Source organism: Saimiri boliviensis, chromosome 10 (genome assembly GCF_048565385.1).
Source record: "Saimiri boliviensis isolate mSaiBol1 chromosome 10, mSaiBol1.pri, whole genome shotgun sequence".
Classification (NCBI taxonomy): Eukaryota; Metazoa; Chordata; class Mammalia; order Primates; family Cebidae; genus Saimiri; species Saimiri boliviensis.
The window spans coordinates 50,900,467-50,923,391 of NC_133458.1; the positions used below are offsets into that span (position 1 = coordinate 50,900,467).

General features: G+C 45.6%; 1 protein-coding gene across 11 annotated transcripts in view; it reads left to right on the forward strand.

Moving 5' to 3' along the window:
- Positions 1-22,925, forward strand: part of ATXN7L1 (ataxin 7 like 1) — a 274,608-nt gene that overhangs the window by 158,700 nt on the left and 92,983 nt on the right. The gene's annotated exons all lie outside the window — the stretch shown is intronic.

A 22,925-nucleotide genomic window follows, 5' to 3' on the forward strand; every position in this document is an offset into this window, starting at 1 on the left:
AACCAATATGAATAACAAACCATACAGGCTACAAAGTAGCCTCTAAAATCATCTTTTAAAAATATTTTATAACATGAAAAAATGTTCATAATGTCAAAAGTAGAGGAGGAAACAGCATTTAAAGCAATGCTTAATGTGATCACTTTTTTAAAATTATGTACCTATCTCTGTATTTTTAACTGAAATGGGATGGTGACTGTGGGTCATTTTTAGTTTCTTCTTCATTCATATCTACATTTTCTAAAATCTTTTTTTTTTTTTTTGAGGCGGAGTGTCACTATGTTGCCTGGGCTGGAGTGCGGTGGCCATCTCGGCTCACTGCAGCCTCTGCCTCCCGCCATTGCGCCCAGCTTATTTGTTGTGCTTTTGGTAGAGATAAGGTTTCACCATGTTGGCCAGGCTGGTCTCGAACTCCTGACCTTGTGATTTGCCCACCTCGGCCTTCCAAAGTGCTGGGATTACAGGTGTGAGCCACCGTGTCTGGCCTAAAATCTTTATTACACACTTACCATTTTAATAATTATAATTTTTAGATTTTCTTTCTTTTTTTTTTTGAGACAGGGTCTCACTTTGTCAACCAGGCTGGCGTGCAGTGATGCCATCATGGCTCACTGCACCCTTGACTTCCAGAGCTCAGTAAATCCTCGCTCCTCCCTCCAGTAGCTGGGACTACAGGTGCATGCCACCACGCCTGGCAAATTTTTCTTTTTTTTTTTTTTTTTTGGAGAGACGGGTTTTTGCCATGTTAAGCAGGCTGGTCTCAAACTCTTGGACTCAAGCAATCTGCTCACCTACGTCTCCCAAAGTGCTGGGAGTATGAGCATGAGCCACCACACCTGGTCCTTTTTGTCATTTTAAAAACTGAGAACCACAGGGTCAGAGTTAAGGTGTAAGAGAACTCAGTTTGGTTTTATTTGGTTTTGTTTTTCTGGGCCAGAATCTAAAAGGATCAGAAAACAACTGGGCCCCTATATAAAATAGTCGATCTTTGCAAAGGTCTCCAAACCTGAGGGGAGAATGAGAAGATGAGGTCTGCTCAGTTTTTTTATTTTGTCACCTGCACCCTTTTATTGAAATTTTTTATTACAGATATGAAGAGTGACTACTGACATGTCCCAGTGGGATTTTAATTTATATAATGAAGTATATGATGAATGTATATAATGAAGTATATAGTATGACTTTTTTTCTTTATCTTTGGAAAAAAGTCCCTTAAATTCTACTTGTACCTTTTCCTCCAGATTAAAAAACAGACTGACTGTGGCTTATGACAGATTTGGCCTCAGGTGACTTGAGTAATGACAGGAATGCCTTCTGAAGCTCCTCCCTCTTCTCCTACACCATCTCTTTACTTCTTCTCCCATTCCCCCTCCCTTTTTTTTTGGAGGGTAGGGGTTCCTTTTCTTTGCCTATCCCTTAAGCCTGCTGGTGTCAATTAGGATGCTCCAGTCACAGCAAGTGTGAAGAGCTCTTCCTCCAAGGTATCCATATGGCCAGAAAAGGGGGACTGGTTTGACTCAAAGTACTGAAATGTCACTGCAGAATTTGGTCTGTGCTTGCAGCCAGTTTTACACCACCAATGTTTTTTCTCCACCTCTGGGGTATAGAATGGGGGTATACTTTTTTTTTTTTTTTTTTGTGACGGAGTTTCGCTCTTGTTACCCAGGCTGGAGTGCAATGGCGCGATCTCGGCTCATTGCAACCTCCGCCTCCTGGGTTCAGGCAATTCTCCTGCCTCAGCCTCCTGAGTAGCTGGGATTACAGGCACGCGCCACCATGCCAGCTAATTTTTTATATTTTTAGTAGAGACGGGGTTTCACCATGTTGACCAGGATGGTCTCGATCTCTTGACCTCATGATCCACCCGCCTCGGCCTCCCAAAGTGCTGGGATTACAGGCGTGAGCCACCGCGCCTGGCGAAAATAAGGATTTAAAGAGCAGCAACTCCACAGCGTTGTGGGGATTAGATGAGCTAAGCCATGTGAGGTATTTCAAATTGATAGTTCTTAATCAGGGTTTGCTTTTGTTAGCAACACATGGAACCATGATGTCCTGGAATGGAGGAAAGTGCTCTGGCCTTGCAGTCAAAAGTTTTGAGATCCTGTCTAGGTCAGTTCTCAAATCCCTGGGTCGCCTGAGAGAGAGGGACGTTCTCAGAGCCCTCCTATACCTCAGGGCAGAAGGGCCAATGGGCACCTGAGTAGCTTCTTGCTGTGGGCAACTGTAAATTGCATGAATGCCAAAGCTGACTCTGGCGGCCCTCTGAGGCCTCATGACTGGGGTTTCTCGAGGGTGCGTGTGTGGCATCCAGGCCCTGTGTCCGACATGGCTCAGGTAGGGAGCATGCCGCAGGCACCCGGGGCCTGCTGACCTGCAGAGTCCTAACCTTGCCCCTTTGGACCTTGAGTCACCCTTATTCCCACTGTGCCTTCCATAGTTTAAAGGCCTTAGGCCCTGTTTTCTTTTACCTGCAGCTTTTTATTTAATTTCTATCTAGGAAAGCTCCACAAACCCACGTCGTTTGGAAAGTAAGACAGAAACCTGACAGTTATCTCAGGGTCCTCTCTGCAGTAGCCTGGGCCTCTCCACCCACATTATTCCTGCAGCACACTGGGCTCCGGGGCAGGCCAGACACAGAGAGCACAGCCATTCCCCTCTGAGGCCGGCCATGGCGGCACCCTATTCTGTATCAGCATGGGAATTTAGAGCCTGGCTGTACCAAGTGTGGTTCTCTGATCAGCCACGTCATCATCACCAGGCTCCATCTGATATGGTTTGGATATGTGTCCTCACCCAAATCTCATGACAGATTGGAAGAGGAACTTGGTAGGAGATGATTGGATCATGGAGGTGAATTTCCCCCCTTGCTATTCTCGTGATAGCAATTGAGTTCTCACAAGATCTGATGGTTGGGAAGTGTCTGGTACTTCCCCCTTCACTCTCTCTCCTGCTCTGCCAAGTAAGATGTGCTTGCTTCCCTTTTTCCTTTCTGCCGTGGTTATAAATTTCCTGAGGCCTCCCAGTCATGCTTCCTCTGAAGCCTACGGAACTGTGAGTCAATTAAACCTCTTTTCTTCATAAATTACCCAGTCTCCGGTAGTGCTTTATAGCAGTGTGAGAATGGACTAATACAGAAAATTGCTACCAGGAGTGAAACACTGCCGTAAAGATACCTGAAAATGTGGAACGACTTTGGAACTGGATAACTGGCAGAGGTAGGAACAGTTTGGAGGACTCAGAAGACAAGATGTGGGACAGTCTGGAACTTCCTAGAGACTTGTTGAATGGTTTTTGACCAAAATGCTGATAGTGATGTGGACAATGAAGTCCAGGCTGAGGGGAATCTCAGATGGCGATGAGGAACTTCTTGGGAAGTGGAGCAAAGGTGACCCTTGCTGAACTTTAGCAAAGAGACTGGCAACATTTCCCCCCCAGCCCTAGAGATCTGTGGAACCTTGAACTTGAGCGAGATGATTTAGGGTGTCTGGCAGAAGTAATTTCTAAGCAGCAAAGCATTCACGATGGGACCTGGCTGTTTCTAAAAGTGTATGCTCATATGCTGAACAAAGAGATTATCTGAAACTGGAACTTGTATTTAAAAGGGAAGCAGAGCGTAAAAGTTTGGAAAATTTGCAGCCAAGCCATGAGGCAGAAAAGAAAAGCCCTTTCTTCTGGGGCTTTTCAAGCCTGCTGCAGAAATTTGCATAAGTAAAGAGGAGCCAAATGTTAATAGCCAAGACAATGGGCAAAATGTCTCCAGGGCATTCCAGAGACCTTCATAGCGGCCCCTCCCATTACAGGCCCAGAGGTCTAGAAGGAAAAAATGGTGTTGTGGGCCAGGCTTAGGGTCCAGCTGCCCTGTATAGCCTCAAGACATGGCACCCTGCATCCTAGCCACTCCAGCTCCAGCCGTGGCTAAAAGGGGCCCAGGTATACCTCGGCTGCTGAGGTTTGGGGCTTATACCCTTTGAAGTTGGAAGCACCACTAGGGCACCATCCAGTGGAACTGTGAGAAGAGGGCCATTGTCCCCCACCCCAGAATGGTAGATCCACCAACAGCTTGCATCGTGCACTTGGAAGTGCCATGAAAGCAGCCACAGGGGTTGTACCCTGCAGAGCCACCCAGGCAGAGCTGCCCAAGACCTTGGGAGCCCACTGCTTATATCAGTGTTGCCTGGATGTGAGACACGGAGTCAAAGGGAATTATTCTGGAGCTTGCAGATTTAATGATTGCCCTGCTGGGTTTCAGACTTGCGTAGGGCCTACTGCCCCTTTGTTTTGGCCAATTCTCCCATTTAGAACAAGAACATTTATCCAAGGCCTGTACCCCCATTGTATCTTGGAAGTAACTAACTTGTTTCTGATTTTATAGGCTCATAGGTAGAAGGGACTTACCTTGTCTCAGATGAGACTTTTGGATGGTGGACTTTTGAATTAATGGCTGAAATGAGTTAAGACTGGGGAACTGTTGAGAAGGGATCATTGTATTTTGCAGTGTGAGAAGAACATGAGATTTGGGAGGGGCCAGGGGCAGATGATACAGTTTGGCTCTGTGTCCCCACCCAAATCTCACCTTGAATTGGAATAATTCCTACATGTCAAGGGCAGGACCAGATGGAGATAATTGAATCATGGGGCAGTTTCCCTATGCTGTTCTCATGATAGTAAATAAATTCTCTTGAGAGCTGATAGTTTTATAAGGGGCTTCCCCCTTTGCTTGGCTTCATTCTCTCTCTTTGCCTGCTGCCATCCATGTAAGACGTAACTTGCTTTTGCTTACCTTCCCCATCCATGTGGAACTGTAAGTACATTAAACCTTTTTCTTTTGTAAATTGCCCAGTCTCAGGTATGTCTTTATCAGCAGTGTGAAAATGGGCTAATGCACTATTCTCGTGATAGTGAGTGAGTTCTCACAAGATGTGATGGTTTAAATGTGTATGGCACCTCCCCCTTCACTCTTTCTCTCTCCAGCTCTGCCGTGGTAAGACATGCTTGCTTCCCCTTCACCTTCTACCATGATTGTTAGTTTCCTGAGGCCTCCCAATCATGCTTCTTGTTAAGCCTGTGGAACTGTGAGTCAATTAAACTTCTTTTCATCATAAATTACCCAGTTTCAGGTAGTGCTTGACAGCAGTGTGGGAACGGACTAATATACCATCCCTGGTTGTTTTAAGATACAAACTTTGACCAGGCACAGTGGCTCACATCTGTTATCCCAACACATTGGGAGGCCAAGGCAGAAGGATCACTTGAGTCCAGAAGTTTAAGACCAGCCTGTCTCTACAAAAGTTTTTTTTTTTAAATTAGCCAGGTGTGGTGACATACACCCATAATCCCAACTACTCAGGAGGCTGAGGTGGAAGGATCACTTGAGCCGAGGAGATGAAAGCTGCAGTGAACTGTAATTGCACCACTGCTCTCCAGTCTGGGCAACAGAATGAAACTCTGTACCAAAAAAAAAAAAAATTTTAACAAAAAAACAATGCAAGCTTTATTATTATTCAGGTATGGGGAAACCAGGAGACCAGGAGACTACTGCCATTGAAATGAGTGTTGGTTACTCACAGTTCCCAAGAGAAGGGAGCACACACGCCTCGGAGCCACGTGAGGAAGCACCAGAAGTGCTTAGGAGGCAGAGGGAACAAGAGAAAATGTAGGCGGGCCTTTCTGGTGATTTCCACAGGAAAGAATTGACTAGGCATAGTAAGCCAGTTCAGGATTGGCTAGTTTGAATCATCTCAGAAGGCTGTAGGGTGGAGAGGCAGTCTTTAGTTGTCTGGTACCTAACCCTGGGGTGCTTGTAAGAGGCAGACAAAAGAGATGATTAGGGTGTGGGCTTCGGGTTGGTTGGTCTGCATATATACTCCTACTTACAGGCGAGTCCTTTACTATCTCTAGGAATTCGCTAGCCCTGAGAAAAGCAGTCTCCCCAGGACAAGCAAGCTCCTACAATGTCAAAGCATTGGAAATATAGGAAAAATATTTTTTGTTTGTTTTTTGAGACAGAATTTTACTCTTGTTGCCCAGGATGGAGTGCAATGGTGTGATCTGGGCTCACTGCAACCTCTACCTCCTGGGTTCAAGCAATTCTCCTGCCTCAGCCTCCCAAGTAGCTGGGATTACAGGCTCCTGCCACCATGCCCATCCAATTTTTTTTGTATTTTTAGTAGAGAATAAAAATACAAAAGTAGGGTGTTTAGTAGAGTAGTATTTTTAGTCTCAAACTCCTGACCTCAGGTGATCCACCCACTTCAGCCTCCCAAAGCGCTGGGATTACAGGTGTGAGCCACCATGTCCGCTGGAAATACAGAAAAAATTTTAAAAGGCATGATTAAAATACATTGACCTACAGAAGAAACATCTGCATTTTAACCAGATGGTGGAGTAGTTAACGTTGGAGAACCACTGCCCTAGGGCACTACTCTCTGATGCTCTGAATTGGGTCTGCTAAAAGCAACATTTGTCCTAAGCCATTCTGTATGCACATAGGAACAGTGACTCTGGGTTTGTAAGACTATGTACACCAAAACGAGTCGGAAATCTTAAATGGAAAGCAAAAGAAGAATGTCCCAGAATATTAGCAAAGCCTTCCATTTCTTGGGCATATGCTGATAATATTAATATTCTTTTGATTGTTACTAATGAATGGCACAGCAGTCTTCGATATTGAGCAAACAGATGATACTACTTTCTCTAACAGAACTTATTTAAAAGGAAGGAACTTACCACCTCATCAGTGAATAGAGATAAAGCCAATATTTTTAACCCATTTCACAATGGGAAAATTGATCCGTTAATTAGCCAATGAAATCCTAGTTTTCTATATTCCCAAAAGAGTTGCACTCCAATTTATTTTAATGGGGCAAAATATTTCTTTAGATGACCCATCCGACTTACACTTGTCATCACCCCTAGAAACTCCTTTAGAAGGAACTCTTACTGGCCCACTCAACTTGGAAAGGCTGTTATATTGAGGAAGAGAGAAAGAAGAACGAGAGTCAAATGTGGGTGCCTCACAGAATCACAGTGCTTGGAAATAAGGGGACCATTGAGTCAATATCATCCCTCATTTTAAAGGTAGGGACACTGAGCCCTGAGAGGTTAGTAATTATGAGGCTCTGTGACTCTTTGATGCAGACACGGAACGGTACCTAGGCCCCTGGGTCCATGGGCAGCTGTTCTCCACAAACACTGTGGAGTTTTCTTTTTCTCATCCTTCTTCTACCCTTCCCACTTCAGCAGAGCACCTCCTTCCTCTTAGATCAGAGCTAAAACCCTTCGCGCCCGGTCTGGCAGTGCTGACAACAGCAGCTGCGTATTTTATTCCTTTGCTTTATTTATTTTTACCCATCTTTGTTGCAAAAGGATTTAAGGCCACTTACAAAGTTGCAAACAACAGAACAAGATAAAATAAATTTAAAATAAGTGACAATGAGATAAAGGAATACGTAGCTTCACTGCAACTATGCCCATTGCTCTCCTGCTAGGGCTGTTGAGCTTCTAGCCATTAAATCACAGTGATGGGTGGTGACGTCTGTACTCATGCTCCGTCCACTCAGCACTTCAGTGGATTTTTCTCCTGGGCCAGTTTTAGAGCCTCTCCCGCTTTATGATACAGATGCCCGTTTAGGTCACTTTGGGAAAAACAGAAGTTCTCTGTAGGGAGTCTTATTTGCAAGGCGTGACCATAGCGGTGATAGGGTTGTTGCTGTGTTGTTGCTCTTTCAGGGCCAAGCAAGAGATGAGAGCTAGTTCTTACCTAGAACCTTCAAGCTGTTGGTGCTGTCCAGAATCGATGACTTTCGTGGCTTCTTTGGTCTGCCCTGCATTCCAGAGGCTGTAAGGAGGAGACTCACCCTGCAGCCAGGGCACAGCCCATAGCCTAGCCTTCCTTTATCCCCCCACTCATTCTTCATCCTTTTTGCACCATTTTTGACCTCTGCCCAAGCTCAGATCTCTTGGTTCAGTGAGCTCATCGTCCTCACTGCGTTGACTTCATTCAGGGACCCAGCACACCCTCTCTGCTCTCAGGACCTCCACTTCTTCTCATGGACAAGCCTTGGTCCACCTGGCTCATTGCCTTGTCTGTGCTGTCTAACTCCCTGGGTCTTGTCCCTTTAGAATTTAACCCACCCCCTGGGTTGGGTGGCCTCTTCCATTTCTTCTAAGATGCTGCAAAATGAATCAAATATAACTCCACCAAGAAGCCCAGTATTCACGATGGCTCTTACCTCTAGAGATGTTTGGAAATGTTCATTTGGGGGCTGTCAGGGTAACTGGCATTGATCTGATTAGAGATGCTAAATACTGTGCTTTGCATGGGATAGTTCCACCCAATGGAGAATTAGCCCACTTAAAATGCCAGCTGTGTTCCGACTAACAAACACTGATAAAAACACAAGGAAAACCTAAATATTGCTCTTGTATGATGCTGTCAGAACAGCCACACTGCAGATTTCTTGGTTGATGCCTAAGAGTTTAGTGGGAGGAAATCACTAAATTATTTTTATCTACACAGTGTGGTCAGAAAGAATTACATTTTGAAGGGGTCAGGCTATGCCGGGAATTGTTTATTTCATTAAGCCAGAGTCCCACAGTTAGATCAAGCTCTATCTCTGCTCAGGTCATTTGTTGGTCTACATCAGGGACCAAGAAGCTGCAGTGTTAGTAAGTGCTCTACGAACTGCTAGCACAGCTTGTCCCTGGGCGCCGTCAGATACCCCAGTCGCCAGAGGGGAGGCTGGTGGATGGCATAATGATGGAGAACTGGCCACAGTGGAAACTCTTTCCAGAGGTTTGTTGTTTTGTTTTGTTTTGGTGGTGGTGTTGTTTCCTGTAACAGGCAGAAGAGCAGAACATTCAGAATTAAATGGTCTGTTTTCTCTCATAAAAACCAGCTATGTAATCCTAGCACTTTGGGAGGCCGAGGGAGGTAGATCACTTGAGGCCAGGAGTCTGAGACCAGCCTGGCCAACACAGTGAAACTCCATCTCTACTAAAAATGCAAAGAAATTAGCCAGACGTGATGGTGCACATCTGTAATCCTAGCTACTCCAGAGGCTGAGGCAGGGGAATCACTTGAACCCAGGAGACAGAGGTTGCAGTGAGCTGAGATCGCATCACTGCACTCCAGGCTGGGCAACAGAGCAAGACTATCTCAAAAAAAAAAAAAAAAAACTAACCGTGATACTCTTAAGGTTAAAATATAAGCTCAGGGGCTAAGAGAAATAATTAAGTTTAGGTAGCTCTCAGACCACTGAAGACTGCTGCCCACTGATCCCTGTATTTCTCTCTTCCTTTACTGTAGATGGGCTAATTATTTCCTGATTTATTCATTCATTATCTGACACACTTGGAGTGCCTGCTATATACCAGTACTAAGGAAAAGTCCCTGACTTGGGCTCTTTATATGCAAAGAAGTGTGGCAAGTCTATCTGCTATTACAGAGCCACATGCCAGCTGCTAAGACGGAGGTGTGCTCAGTGGGTCCAGAGAGCAGAGAGAAAGGGCTTCAAGTGAGGCCTGGCAGAGGTTCAGGATGGCAGGGAATCTCTCGGGGGTCCCAAATGCGCTCATGTTTGAACTAGGTCCTGAAAGAAAACAAGGAGTTAACCAAGGTGAAGAACAAACAAGTGGACAAGGATTCCAGAGAAAGAACACTGCACCAAGCCCCAGAGGCATGAAACAAAAGGCTCTCAGTTGTCTAGTGTGGCACTCGGCAAGGGTGCGTGTGGGGAGGGTGTCATAGTGGTGCCCTGGAGACAGGGAGAGCGACCACAGATTCTTGGGGGCGGATCCTTCTCCAGCTCAAAGATAGGAGAGGCCATTAGACATCCCTCAAGGCCACATGTCAATCAAAATAATTAAAAGTAAAAGAACCGGAAAGCAGGCTTATGTATTCCAACATCCATCTAGTTTTTCCCCCCCAAAAAAAAGCTTTTGATAAAATCAGATGAAGTTCCAAAAAGATGCCTGTGTTCACTAGCGCAGCATAAAGTGAGTAGAGTGAAAGTAATAAAAAATACTAGGCCAGGTGCAGTGGCTCACACCTGTAATTCTAACACTTTGGGAAGCCAAGGCAGGCAGATCACAAGGTCAGGAGTTCGAGACCAGCCAGACCAACATGGCAAAACCCCGTCTACTAAAAAGACAAAAATTAGCTGGGCTTGGTGGTGCACGCCTGTAATCCCAGCTACTCTGGAGGCTGAGGCAGGAGAATGATTTGAACCTGAGAGGCAGAGGTTGCAGTGAGCCAAGATCGAACCATTACACTCCAGCCTGGGAGACAGGGTGAGACTCCATCTCAAAAAATTAATTAATTGGCCGGGCGCAGTGGCTCACGCCTGTAATCCCAGCACTTTGGGAGGCTGAGGCGGGTGGATCACGAGGTCAAGAGATCGAGACCATCCTGGTCAACATGGTGAAACCCGGTCTCTACTAAAGATACAAAAAAATTAGCTGGGCATGGTGGCACATGCCTGTAATCCCAGCGCCATTGCACTACAGCCTGGGTAGCAAGAGTGAAACTCCGTCTCAAAAAAAAAAAAATTAATTAATTAAAATAAAATTTAAAATACTCAATTTCTACAAAACTGAGTTATTGCTAATTAAGGATAGCACAGCACCAGAGAGCGTGCCTGGGTGTGGGTCTGACAGAGCTGAGTTCAAGTCTTGGCTTTACTCATTTGGCTCACGCCACTGTGCCAGCAGTTTGGGAGGCCGAGGTGGGTGGATCACCTAAGGTTAGGGTTTGAGGACAGCCTGGCCAACATGGTGAAAACCTATCTCTACTAAAAATACAAAAATTAGTCATTTGTGATGGCATATGCCTGTCGTCCCAGCTACTTTGGAGGCTGAGATGCAAGAATCCCTTGAACCCAGGACCACCGAGAGGAGGAAGTGGTGAGCTGAGATCACACCACTGCACTCCAGCCTGGGCCATAGAGCAAGGCTCTGTCTAAAAAAAAAAAAAAAAGATATAATCTCTCTGGACATTTGTTTTCATATCCCAAGATGGGGGTGATGATACCACTCTCATTGCATTACTGTGTGGATTAAACAATATCTCAGCGGTTTTTATTATTTACCTGTTATTTGTTGCTTTTTGAAGGATTAACTTAATCAGGGCAAACAATAGGTTGTAGTCTGTACAGATCAGTTCTCATTAGTGGAATAAAGAACAATCACAGATTACAGTTAATAAACTAGATCTAGAAATGTCAAAATTCTTTCTTATTTTATTCATTTGACGAATGTAAATTACACATTTCCCTTGGGCTGGCACTTCATGAGGCTTAGAGTAGTGAACCAGACAGACCCCGTCTCTGCCTTCCTGAGGCTCATCATCTGGTGATGAGGAAAATGTATGAAGGGATCCCCTCCTGAAGTCTACCCATGTCAGATTCAAATGCTGTGTCTGTTGGGGACCAGCCTCAAGCGGTTTGCACATAGGCCTCTTGGGTTCTCTTGGGTAGAACACAGTTGTCAGCGTGAAAGGTTGTGAAAGATCGACCTGGTGAGTGAGGGTCAGTTCCTCTCCCACAGCCTTGCTACCTTGTGTGGGTGTGAGACCGAATTCTACCACAGTTGCAGGCATTTATCAAACAAACGTTTACAGACAAGTAGAAACGAAACAGTTGATTCAGGCTGTTTGGGAAGCTTGACAAAGGCCCAGCCCTCACTCCTTTGAGGTTTTCCAACCACACCTGGCACGAAAGGTTCTTTTACTCCGGGCAACTAGAAGAATCCTTTAGAGAGAGGACACTGTTTTCCCAAATCAGCTTCATTCCCTTAAAAACCATCCAGATTTGATGGCTGGAAACAGGGCAGCCTGGAGCACTGTCCCTGGGGGGGTAGGACAGGCCTGGCTGGATTCTAATACCTGTTTATACAAGGGTGGAGAGTGTCTCTCACGGTTTTGGCCAGGCCGCGTACCTTGAATTCCGTTAATTTCACCAGTGAAAGGCCTGTTTCTAACAGTGATTATACTGAGTCACAAGTTTCAACGATAAAACCCATTTTTTTGTGTGTTCAGAATGTTGGACCAAATACGGATAACAGAAAAACTTAAACTGGCCACATTTGGAATATGGCCCACTTTGATTAATACCAGTTGCCCAATCTAGACTTTGTATTCTTGTTACCTGGGAGCTGATGACCTGAAAAGGTAAAGCCTAGGTTCACTTCCACAAACAATAAAATACAAATTATACTCAAGTACTTTTTATTTATTTATTTATCTATTTGTATTTTTTAATCCTCTAGCATTTTAGAGGCATTGTTACCCTGTTGCATTTCTCTTTCCTATTTTTTTTTTTTTTTTTGAGACGGAGTTTCGCTCTTGTTACCCAGGCTGGAGTGCAATGGCGCGATCTCGGCTCACCGCAACCTCCGCCTCCTGGGTTCAGGCAATTCTCCTGCCTCAGCCTCCTGAGTAGCTGGGATTACAGGCATATGCCACCAAGCCCAGCTAATTTTTTGTATTTTTAGTAGAGACGGGGTTTCACCATGTTGACCAGGATGGTCTCGATCTCTTGAACTCGTGATCCACCCGCCTCGGCCTCCCAAAGTGCTGGGATTACAGGCTTGAGCCACCGCGCCCGGCCTTCTCTTTCCTATTTAAAAGATATGATTATGATTCACTCGTGTGTGTGTGTGTGTGTGTGTGTGTGTGTGTGGTCTGTGTGTTGCATGTCTGTGTGTAAGGGGCTGGCTTATATCTAAAGTGACCAGAAGTCCCGATTTGCCTGGGAGAGTCACAATTTATACCTCCTGCCCTGGGGCCCGTCCACTCAGCACCCCCTTTTACTTTCAAAGGTGTCTAGTTGGGATGATAAATTATGTGATCTCTCTATTTCTAGAAAGAATACAGCAGCACAAAATAAAGAGAACAAACCGAGGAAAGCTAGGTTCAGCTCCTGTCTTACCAGTCCCCATAGGGTGGCCTTGGCCAAGTTGCCCAACGTTAATTTCCTTCTCTGTGAACTGAGAATGATGCTTGTACCCGCCTTCCTCCCTAGTCAGTTTTCTCTGAGTTACCAGTTATGCCATGGATGCAACTGAACTTTGTAAAGAGAAAAGCCTAGCAAGCGTTAGGGATCATTCCCATCTTCAAACTAGCATTGCTTTACACTTGAATTGACTCTGGCTTGGGAAAACTGGCATAATAATGTAAGTCATGTGAGCTTTTCAACTTGTCCTCTCTAAGGCTGGAGACATCCATAGCCTGCTTCTGCCAAGGAAGTAACTAGCAAAGATGTCTGCTTGAGTTTCCACTTCCAGAATTCCATCAGGGAAGAGAACATGGCTATTAAAAGTAAAACCATAATCCAGTGGTTTTCTTTAAAATGAATCAATGAGTTGGGCACTGTGGCTCATGCTTGTAGGCCCAGCTGTTAAGGAGGCTGAGGCAGGAGGATCACTTGAGCCCAGGAGTTTGAGGCTACAGTGAGCTGTGATCACACCACTGCACTCCAGCCTGGGTGACAGAGCAAGAGCCTTTCTCTAAAAAATAAAGTGCACCAATGTAAGAATTATCCAGTAAAGATTTAACTTAACGCTTTTTTTGTATGAGTAGAACTCTTCTGAACGTTTGACATGAGGATGGGATAGGGCAAATAGGAGTGGTGCCCTAGACAGAGGTACTGTTTTGCCTATAATACAGTTTTATTTTTTCAAAGTTAAAATTGCCTTTGTTCTTACTATAAAGGAGTGCAGTGCAAAAACTGCCAATATTTCAGAAAATCTAAAAAAGTAAAATACGAAAATAAACATTTCCACGTAAAACTTTCCAATCTTTTTTCTATGTGTGTTTGTCTGTGTGTTGTACATATGTATCTACATGCATATATTTTATATTTTTGAAATAAAAGTGGAATCTTATTATAGACATTGCTTTGCAACCTGCTTTTTTTCCATCTAAAATTATCACGGACACATTTTAGTAAATATAGATCTGCATCATCATTTTTATGCATCTCCAGCATTCCATTGAGTGGATGTGCCAATAATTTCCTTAACCAGTTGCCTGATTGCTGGTAATCGAGGTTGTTTAGGGGCACAGTATCTACCCCTTTCGCTGTAATTTTTAGAAATCAATATAAGGCATCTACACACATACACACAAATTTGACACACTTTTTGAAATGCTACCACAAGTTTCATGTATTAATGTTTGTCTTTTTTTTTTTTTTTTTTTTTTTTTTGCATTTAAGTGGAAAGATCTATGACAGTTAAAATGTTCACTAGGGGAAGCTATAAATAATAGGGCGAAGGGACCAGGCACAGTGGCTCACACCTATAATCCCAGCACTTTGGGAGGTGAAGGCAGGCAGATCACTTGCGCTCAGGAGTTCAAGAGCAGCCTGCGCAACATGGTGAAACCCCATCTCTACAAAAAATGCAGAAATTAGGCAGGTGAGGTAGTGTGCAGCTGTAGTCCCAGCTACTGGGGTAGCTGGGGTGGGAGGATCACTTGAGCCCAGGAGGTGGAAGTTGCAGTGAGCCAAGATACACCACTGCACTCCAGCCTGGGTGATAGAGCCAGAGCCTGTCTCAAAAATAATAATAATAGAGCAAAAGGGCAGCTCAGGGTGGAAAGCCAAGGTATCACGTCATTGCAAACTGCCTGAGGCAGTAAATTACTTTAGGAATAACCTCCTCATACACGGGAGCTCCAATATGGTCATTCCTGAAGCAGCATTGCTGCCAGGGTCCCTTGTCATTTTCTGTCTTTTTTTTTTTTGAGACGAAGTCTCTGTTTGTCGCCCAGGCTGGAGTGCAGTGGCGTGATCTCGGCTCACCGCAACCTCCGTCTCCCAGGTTCAAGCGATTCTCCTGCCTCAGCCTCCCAAGTAGCTGGGATTACAGGCACATACCACCACGGTTGGCTAATTTTTTTGTATTTTTAGTAGAGATGGGGTTTCACCATGTTAGCCAGGATGGTCTTGATCTTCTGACCTCGTGATGCACCCACCTCGGCCTCCCAAAGTACTGGGATTACAGGCCTGAGCCACCACACCCAGCCATCTTATTTATTTATTTTTAAGATGGAATCTCACTGTTTCACCCAGGTTGGAGTGCAATGGTGCAATCTTGGCTCCCTGCAACCTCCATCTCCCAGGTTCAAGCGATTTCTCCTCCCTCAGCCTCCTGAGTAGCTGGAACAACAGGCACGTGCCACCACGCCTGGCTAATTGTTATATTTTTAGAAGACATGAATTTTCACCCTGTTTGCCAGGCTGGTCTTGAACTCCTGGCCTCAGGTGATCCACCCGCCTCGGCCTCCCAAAGTGCTAGGATTACAGGTGTGAGCCACCACACCCAGCCCTGTAAAATTTATTTCTTAAGGTAAATCGGGGTCAGAAAGTTTGACAGCTACAGTCGTAGGCTCTAAAGTCATCATAGTTTTATAGCAGCTAATGCCTGTAACATTGACTTTTGAGTTATCAAAAAAGGATCAAATAATATTCAAAGTGTACCACTTAAGGAATCAAAACCAGGCACTGTGGCTCACGCCTGTAATCCCAGCACTTTTAGAGGCTGAGGCAGATGGGTCATGAGGTCAGGAGAGCGAGACCATCCTGGCTAACATAGTGAAACCCCATCTCTCCTAAAAATACAAAAAATTAGCCAGGTATGGTGGCACATGCCTATAATCCCAGCTACTTGGGAGGCTGAGGCAGGAGAATCTCTTGAACCCAGGTGGCAGAGGCTGCAGTGAGCTGAGATCACACCACTGCACTCCAGCCTGGGCAACAGAGGGAGACTCCATCTAAAAAAAAAAAAGAAAGAAATCAAAACAGAGTGGGATGGCCGGGCGTGGTAGCTCATGCCTGTAATCCCAGCATTTTGGGAGGCTGAAGCAGGCAGATCACCTGAGGTCAGAGGTTTGAGACCAGCCTGATCAACATGGCGAAATCCCATCTCTATTAAAAACACAAAATTAGCTGGGCTTGGTGGCGCACACCTATAATCCTAGCTACTTGGGAGGCTGGGGAAGGCGAATCAATTGAACCTAGGAGGCAGAGATTGCAGTGAGCCGAGATCACACCATTGTGGAGTGAGGCTCCACCTCAAAAAGAAAAAAAAAAAAAAAAAAAACCAAGAACACAGTGCAGTGGAATGAGGATCTTTTGGAAAGAGTCCTGTTCCACTGTGGCTACAATCTTTTTAAAGATTTGGCATTATACATTTTGAATGGAAAGCCTTTCTACCTTCTCCCTAACTTGAACCACGAACAACTTTTTAGAAACACCAAATTTGATTCATATTTAATATAAAGATATTCACTTTCCAGATATGCCTAGTAAGGTATACATATATCTTTACAATTCAGATTAAGAGAGACTTCATTTGTTCATGCAAAACATGTATTTAAAACACACAGCAAAGTTTCTATGCTCTGACTGGGCATTGGCCTGCAAAGATAGATGAGACTCAGAACCTGCCTTCAGGGAAGGGGGTCTGGATTCCAGTCAACCCACATTTGAGACCTTGATCATAAAGTAATCTTTCAAACTGTAGTGCAGTACTGGCTAAGGCTGGCTCACATTGATACTCATCCTCCCCAAAAATCTGGTATATGGCCAGGCGCCGTGGCTCACGCTTATAATCTCAGCACTTTGGGAAGCTGAGGCAGGCAGATGACTTGACCCCAGGAGACCAGCCTGAGTGGCATGGCAAAACCTTGTCTCTATAAAAAATAAAAAAAAAAATTAGCCAGGCATGGTAGTACATGCCTGTGGTCCCAGCTACTCAGGAGGCAGAAGTGAGAGGATCACCTGAGCCCAGGAGATTGAGGCTAAGGTGAGCAGTGGTCACACCACTGCATTCTAGCCTGGGTGACACAGCGAGACCCTGTCTCAGAAAAATTTAATTTTTAAAAAGAAACGTCTAGCATATGTGGCCCCGTAGATGCAAAACTGATATTTTGACGTCGGTTACAATGTCTTGGTTTGTGGGTCCACATCACAAAGGTTTAAGCCGAAATCTAGTTGCAGGTTTGGTCAGGCAAGACTGGCTTAGTCGCTGTGAATCCAGCTAACAGGGCACAAGTGGGGCATGTTGAGCTGAGTGGGGGCACCACTGGGAAGTCCGCATAGCAGTGTCAGGCTCTAGAACCCAGGCATTGAAGCCAAGCCTGCAGCCAGTAGCAGCCACAGCTACCAACATGCTTTCCTTGCCTTTCTTTTTTTTTTTTTTTTTTTGAGACGGAGTTTCGCTCTTGTTACCCAGGCTGGAGTGCAATGGCCCAATCTCGGCTCACCGCAACCTCCGCCTCCTGGGCTCAGGCAATTCTCCTGCCTCAGCCTCCTGAGTAGCTGGGATTACAGGCACGCGCCACCATGCCCAGCTAGTTTTTTTTATTGTATTTTTAGTAGAGACGGGGTTTCACCACATTGACCAGGATGGTCTCGATCTCTCGACCTCGTGATCCACCCGCCTCGGCCTCCCAAAGTGCTGGGATTACAGGCTTGAGCCACCGCGCCCGGCCTTCCTTGCCTTTCTATCTCCCAAAAGCTCAGGCTCCATCCTGCGTTGGCTCCATTCTGTTTTTGGCCAGCTTTCCACATGTCCATACCATGTGTAAAGACTGCGCTGGTCCCCACCCAGCTTCCTCCTCCACGTATGGAGTCTGACGCGGCTGCCTTCACTCAGAGGAGTATACACATCCAGGGCATGGGCACAGGGCCCCAGCTTCAGCCTCCATGGGCCGGATGTACTGAGCTCACCAGCTTTTCCCAAACCGTCTTCTCTGTCTGCATCAGCAAAACAGCGTTTGTCGGAACTGTGGTAGAACTGCTTTGTTAAGCATGGTACTAACTACAACAGATTTTTGCTAATATTCCGTATGTCTCCATGAGTGCACTTTAATTTGATATTACAAGTTCGGTGGCTAGGCCTCACGGACTTGCAGAAGTTCTCATTTTAAATAGCCTACCCTGTCTTCCCTTAATATGCCAGTGCTTGTCAAATCATGTATCCTCCTTTTAGGCTTAATAAAAGTGGGGTGGGGGGTGCTCTGTGATCAGAGGAGTCACTCACATGTTATATGGAAATACTCTCCTCACTTTGTATCTTGTAAGCAAATGAGTTTCCCAGCCAAGACTGTTCTCATTCACCTAGCACCCATATTGTTTCAGGCAGCATTGATGCAAATGTCCTGTGATTACCAAAACCACCTAAAGAGCACTTCAGAGTTGAGTGTTCACTAGCAGTGGGAAGCACTGCATACACCTCCCACCGAACTGCAGAGCATTTCCAGTCAATGGGAGCATGTAGATTCATTAGTCTTCGTGACCTTCATGACAATGTGAAGCCCACCTTGATCCCCAACTTCCCTGGCCTTTGGGTGTATGTTTTCTTGTGTTATACTTTCAGGGAGAAAGAAGTGTGAGAGGCAGATTCATAAGGGAGTGGCAGAATGTTCTGTAACTTCCTAACCATCACGTACCGACGGGTTCCTCTCTGCATTATACATTCAGCGTCTCTGATCCTGGCCCTGAGCCTTCACTTCCTGATAGACACCTTGATTCATCCCTACTTGCAAACCTCCTGGCCATCTGCAGTAACCTGCCACCGTGTCCCCTCAGAGCAGATGCCCAACACCTGCAGTGAGCCTGCTCAGCCTGTATCACATGTTACTATTATGTGTCCAGTTGGCATGAGCAAGGGAACATGACAGTGGGAATCTACATTTGTTCCAATATTTTCAGTGACCTCTGTTGCAAAGAACTCGGCAAGGCCTGTCTTTGAAACACCTGTTAGAGAATTGATCCACCAACCCACGTGCTAAGCTAGATCCCTTCTACCTGTGCAGGGGCTCACCGTGGACATAACATACAGCTGTCAGGCCCGCTGCGACATTCCGCTTCGCTGCTCCTTAGACTAGGATTCAGTAAGAAACCAGGGGTTGGCATTTAGGTGAACTGATCAAATCAAAGAACAGGATGCAAACTGTATCAAGACGGTTGTTTTCCATTGAAATAGTAGCTCTGGAGTGCAGATGTCTGAAGCTCCCCCACACTGAAGAAAGGAACCCTTCTGTGTTAAGTAAGCACTTGCACTGTCAAACACTGGAAAAGCCATGAAGACAGGGAGTGTTGAGAAAATTGAGGATGATGTTGTGCTTTTATTTTATTTTATGTTTAATATATTTGAGACAGTGTCTCACACTGTCACCCAGGCTGGAGTGCAGTGGCGTGATTGCAGCTTACTGCAGCCTCCGCCTCTGGGTTCAAGCAATTCTGCCTCAGCCTCCCAAAGTGCTGGGATTACAGGCATGAGCTACTGCTTCCGGCCGATGTGCTTTTAAAGTCAAACAACTCTAATGGCCTTTTCAATTTTATCATTCTTTTCTCTGGAGGCACCATGGAGTGAAGGAAGAGGTCCAGGCCGGGAGACCAAGACCTGGGCTGTTTGTGGTTTGCAGTGTGGCCCTGGCCAAATCACGTGGCCTCTCTAAATCTAAGTTTACTTGTCTGTGAAAATGGGAATAATAAAGTCTGCCCCTTTTAAGCTGCTTTGTGAACAATGAAGCTCTGCACCAGCATATATCATCGGCCATGTGGCTGAGACCCAAGATTGGACATCAGAAAGCTTTCCTGGGTGTGTAACCTTGAGAAAGTCACAGGTTTTTCTAAGCCCCAGTATTCCTCCTTTGTGATGGGGGTAATAATAGCCGCCCTTCCCACCTCACAGGATCAAACAGTGTAAGGTATGTGAAAGAGACATAAACTGGGATTTCAACCCACAGAAATCCTGGGGCTGCTTTAAAGGTTGCTGACCCCGAAGACAGGGCTGATTAAAGACTCACTTCTTGGCCAGGTACGGTGGTTCACGGCTATACTCCCAGTACTTTGGGAGGCCAAGGTGGGCAGATCACCTGAGGTCTGGAGTTCGAGACCAGCCTGGCAACGTGGTGAAACCATCTCTACTAAAAATAGAAAAATTAGCCAGGCGCAGTGGCAGGTACCCATACTCAGCTACTGGGGAGGCTGAGGCAGGAGAATCACTTGAACCTGGGAGGTGGAGATTGCAGTGAGCCAAGATGGCACCACTGCACTCCAACATGGGCAACAGAATGAGACTCTGCCTTAAAAAAAAAAAAAAAAAAAAAAAAGACTCACTTCTCCCTCAGGACCTGAAACTTCTCTCTTGCTGTATCCCTTCCACCATCCTCCTTTCTCCGCCCCAGACTTCTTCCTTCCCTGCTCCTTCCTTGGTCCTGGATGCACTAAGCTCTCCTGTGATGTGTCAGGAAAACTTTGTTCTCCTGTGATGTGTCAGAAACTGCTGCGTTTCACTCCGGAGTGGCTCCATTTCAGATCCCACTGAAACAATTACTATATATAGTTGGTAATAAAATGTGGGTTACTTTGAGAGGAAAGCGAAAGCCACCGTGTGGGTTCCTGTTCGCCACCATGGCGCTGGTGACCCCAAAACCAGAGGAGCAACTTTTGCTCTTCAGAATGAAGGTGAAGCTGGCCCACAGTCACAGTGGCTTTTCCAAACAGGCTTTTTCTACTTACTCATTACTTTCCCCAAAACCTGTGGAGTGGAAAGGAGGTGACATTTTATTCTTTAAATTAGATGGATGGATGGATGGATGGATGGATGGATGGCTGAGGCATTAGGTTTAATACCACCCAGCGATTTGAGAGTTCTTACTTGGCCAGCCATGGTGACTGAAGCCTGTAACCCCAGGACTGTGGAGGCCCAGGAAGGAGGATTGCTTGAGGCCAGGAGTTGAAGACTAGACTGGGCAACATAGTGAGACTCCGTCTCTGCAAAAACTTTACAGATTAGCCAGGCGTGGTGGCAGACACCTGTAGTCCCAGCTATTTGGGAGGCTGAGGCAGAAGGATTCCTTGAGCCCAGGAGTTCAAGGCTGTACCACTGCACTCCAGCCTGGGCAACAGAGCAAAACCTTGTCTCTAATTAAAACAGCAAAAAAGTTTCTCACTCTTACCTCCCCACCCAGGTTCTCTCGGAATTGTTTTCTAAACTCCTCAGGTAACTAAAATTGTATCTGTTTAATTCTCTTGGTCCTGCGATGAAATACTGCTTGATGCACTCTGGGGGAAAATGGGAAAGCCTGTTAAATAGACAATTTAAGAAGCGTTTCTGCTGGTCGTAAACGGCTCATGCTTGTAATCCCAGTGCTTTGGAAAGCCAAGGTAGGAGGATTGCTTGAGGCCAGGAGTTTGAGACCAGCCTGGTAGCGAGAGTCCGTGTCAACAGATTTCAAAATTAGCCAAGCGCAGTGGTGCGGCTGTTCAGGAGGCTGAATCGAGAGGATTGCTTGAGCCCAGGAATTCAAGGATACAGTGAGCTCTGATGGCACCGCTGCACTTCAGCCTGGGTGGCAGAGCAAAAGGTCTCTAAAAAAGAAAGAAGGAAAAATTCATCCAGCATGTCCCTTTCTTCTCCTATGGGATTTGCCAACTAAGAAATTCCAGTGCTCCTGCCATCAGCCCCAGCTGTGCAGCAAAGCCTCCACATTTGCAAAACTAAGTCAATCTCTAAAAGATGCCTCAAGGAAGCACCCAGTTCCTCTGCTAATAACCGCAGTGTGTCATGTGACACCTCCCCCTCCCCCCAACCAGTTCTCTCTGAAAACTACCCACCCACCCCACCAGTAAAGTAGCATGACGTCTGTCCTTCAGCTGCCAATATCTACGTTTCCTTCAAGGTGGTTATCTTTTGCTTTTGTTATTTAAGTTCTTTATTTTTAATTGTTACCCGATTGCTTTGGGGCTTGCATAAACAGTTAACAAAAACACTTGCACGAGGCAGCCGGTTTGCTTTCAGTGCTTGTTGTTCTTGGCACTGGGTCAGTTCTATGAACTTCTGGTGTCCAACTGGTAGGACCTGAAACTCTGTGTTTAACAAGTGCCTGTAGTCAAAACAGTTGGCGTGTGCAAGCACGGATAGCTGGTATTGACTGCAGCTGGTCAGCCGTCGGGCTGTGCACCGTGCAGAATACCGAATCGCGTTGCTCTGTTTTGGGGTTGGGCTCTGTTGTTGTTTTGTTGTTGCAATTTTTTTCCTCCTTTTTCTTTCTTTTCTTTTCTTTTTTTTTTTTTTTTTTTTTTTTTTTGATGACATCCGTGCTAATGTGGATCGCTTCAGGTTCCAAAAGTACAACATGTTTACAGTCGCCGTAGCATCAGATTAAGTTGGCAGCCTGAGTCTCTCTGTAAGTGGTTTTAGTTTACATTTCTTCTTCTAGCAGGATGTTTTGCATAATTTTGCTGATCCTGGGTTATTTATAGCCTTTTTTTTTTTTTTTTTTGAAGAAACGGGGATGCATGAGAGTTTCTGTTCCAACTGTGGAAAGTGAAATTTGTTTCTTCACTGAGAGAAATGGTGGTGACTGTGCAGCAGAGGGTTATTTTAGCTCTTGGTGATTAATTTCTTAGGGGTCACTTGATAACGTTCTGGAGCGTCCTGGGACGTGTTGTTTTCCTTTAGTCGTTCACAAACGGGGTAAAATGAAAGTAATGATGCCATTTCCTTTGGGGCGCTCCTCAAGGGTGGATGCAGTGATTGGGTATTGTTTCAAACATCTGAAATGAGTTTACACTGGTTGTTTTGTCAAACTAACGGGAGCAGTGGCAGCTGGTGACCCAAAACCTGCCCAAGCGCTGGTCTGAAGGACTCAGAGACATGGGGGAGGGAGACGGAGGAAGGACAGACACAGGGAAGTTCCTGGATCTTAGTTTGTCCCCACCTAGATGACAGCGATATGCAGACATTTATAACGTTTTTAAAAGCATGATTGACTGCAAGATGGCATGCCGGCTCATGCTTTATCACTGTGATTTTCTGGCCTGGTGGAAGCATCTTTGGGGGCCCGTGTGCATGTCTGAATAAGAACTAAAGCTTAGCAAAAACACTAAGCCAGAATTAGCACTCTATAA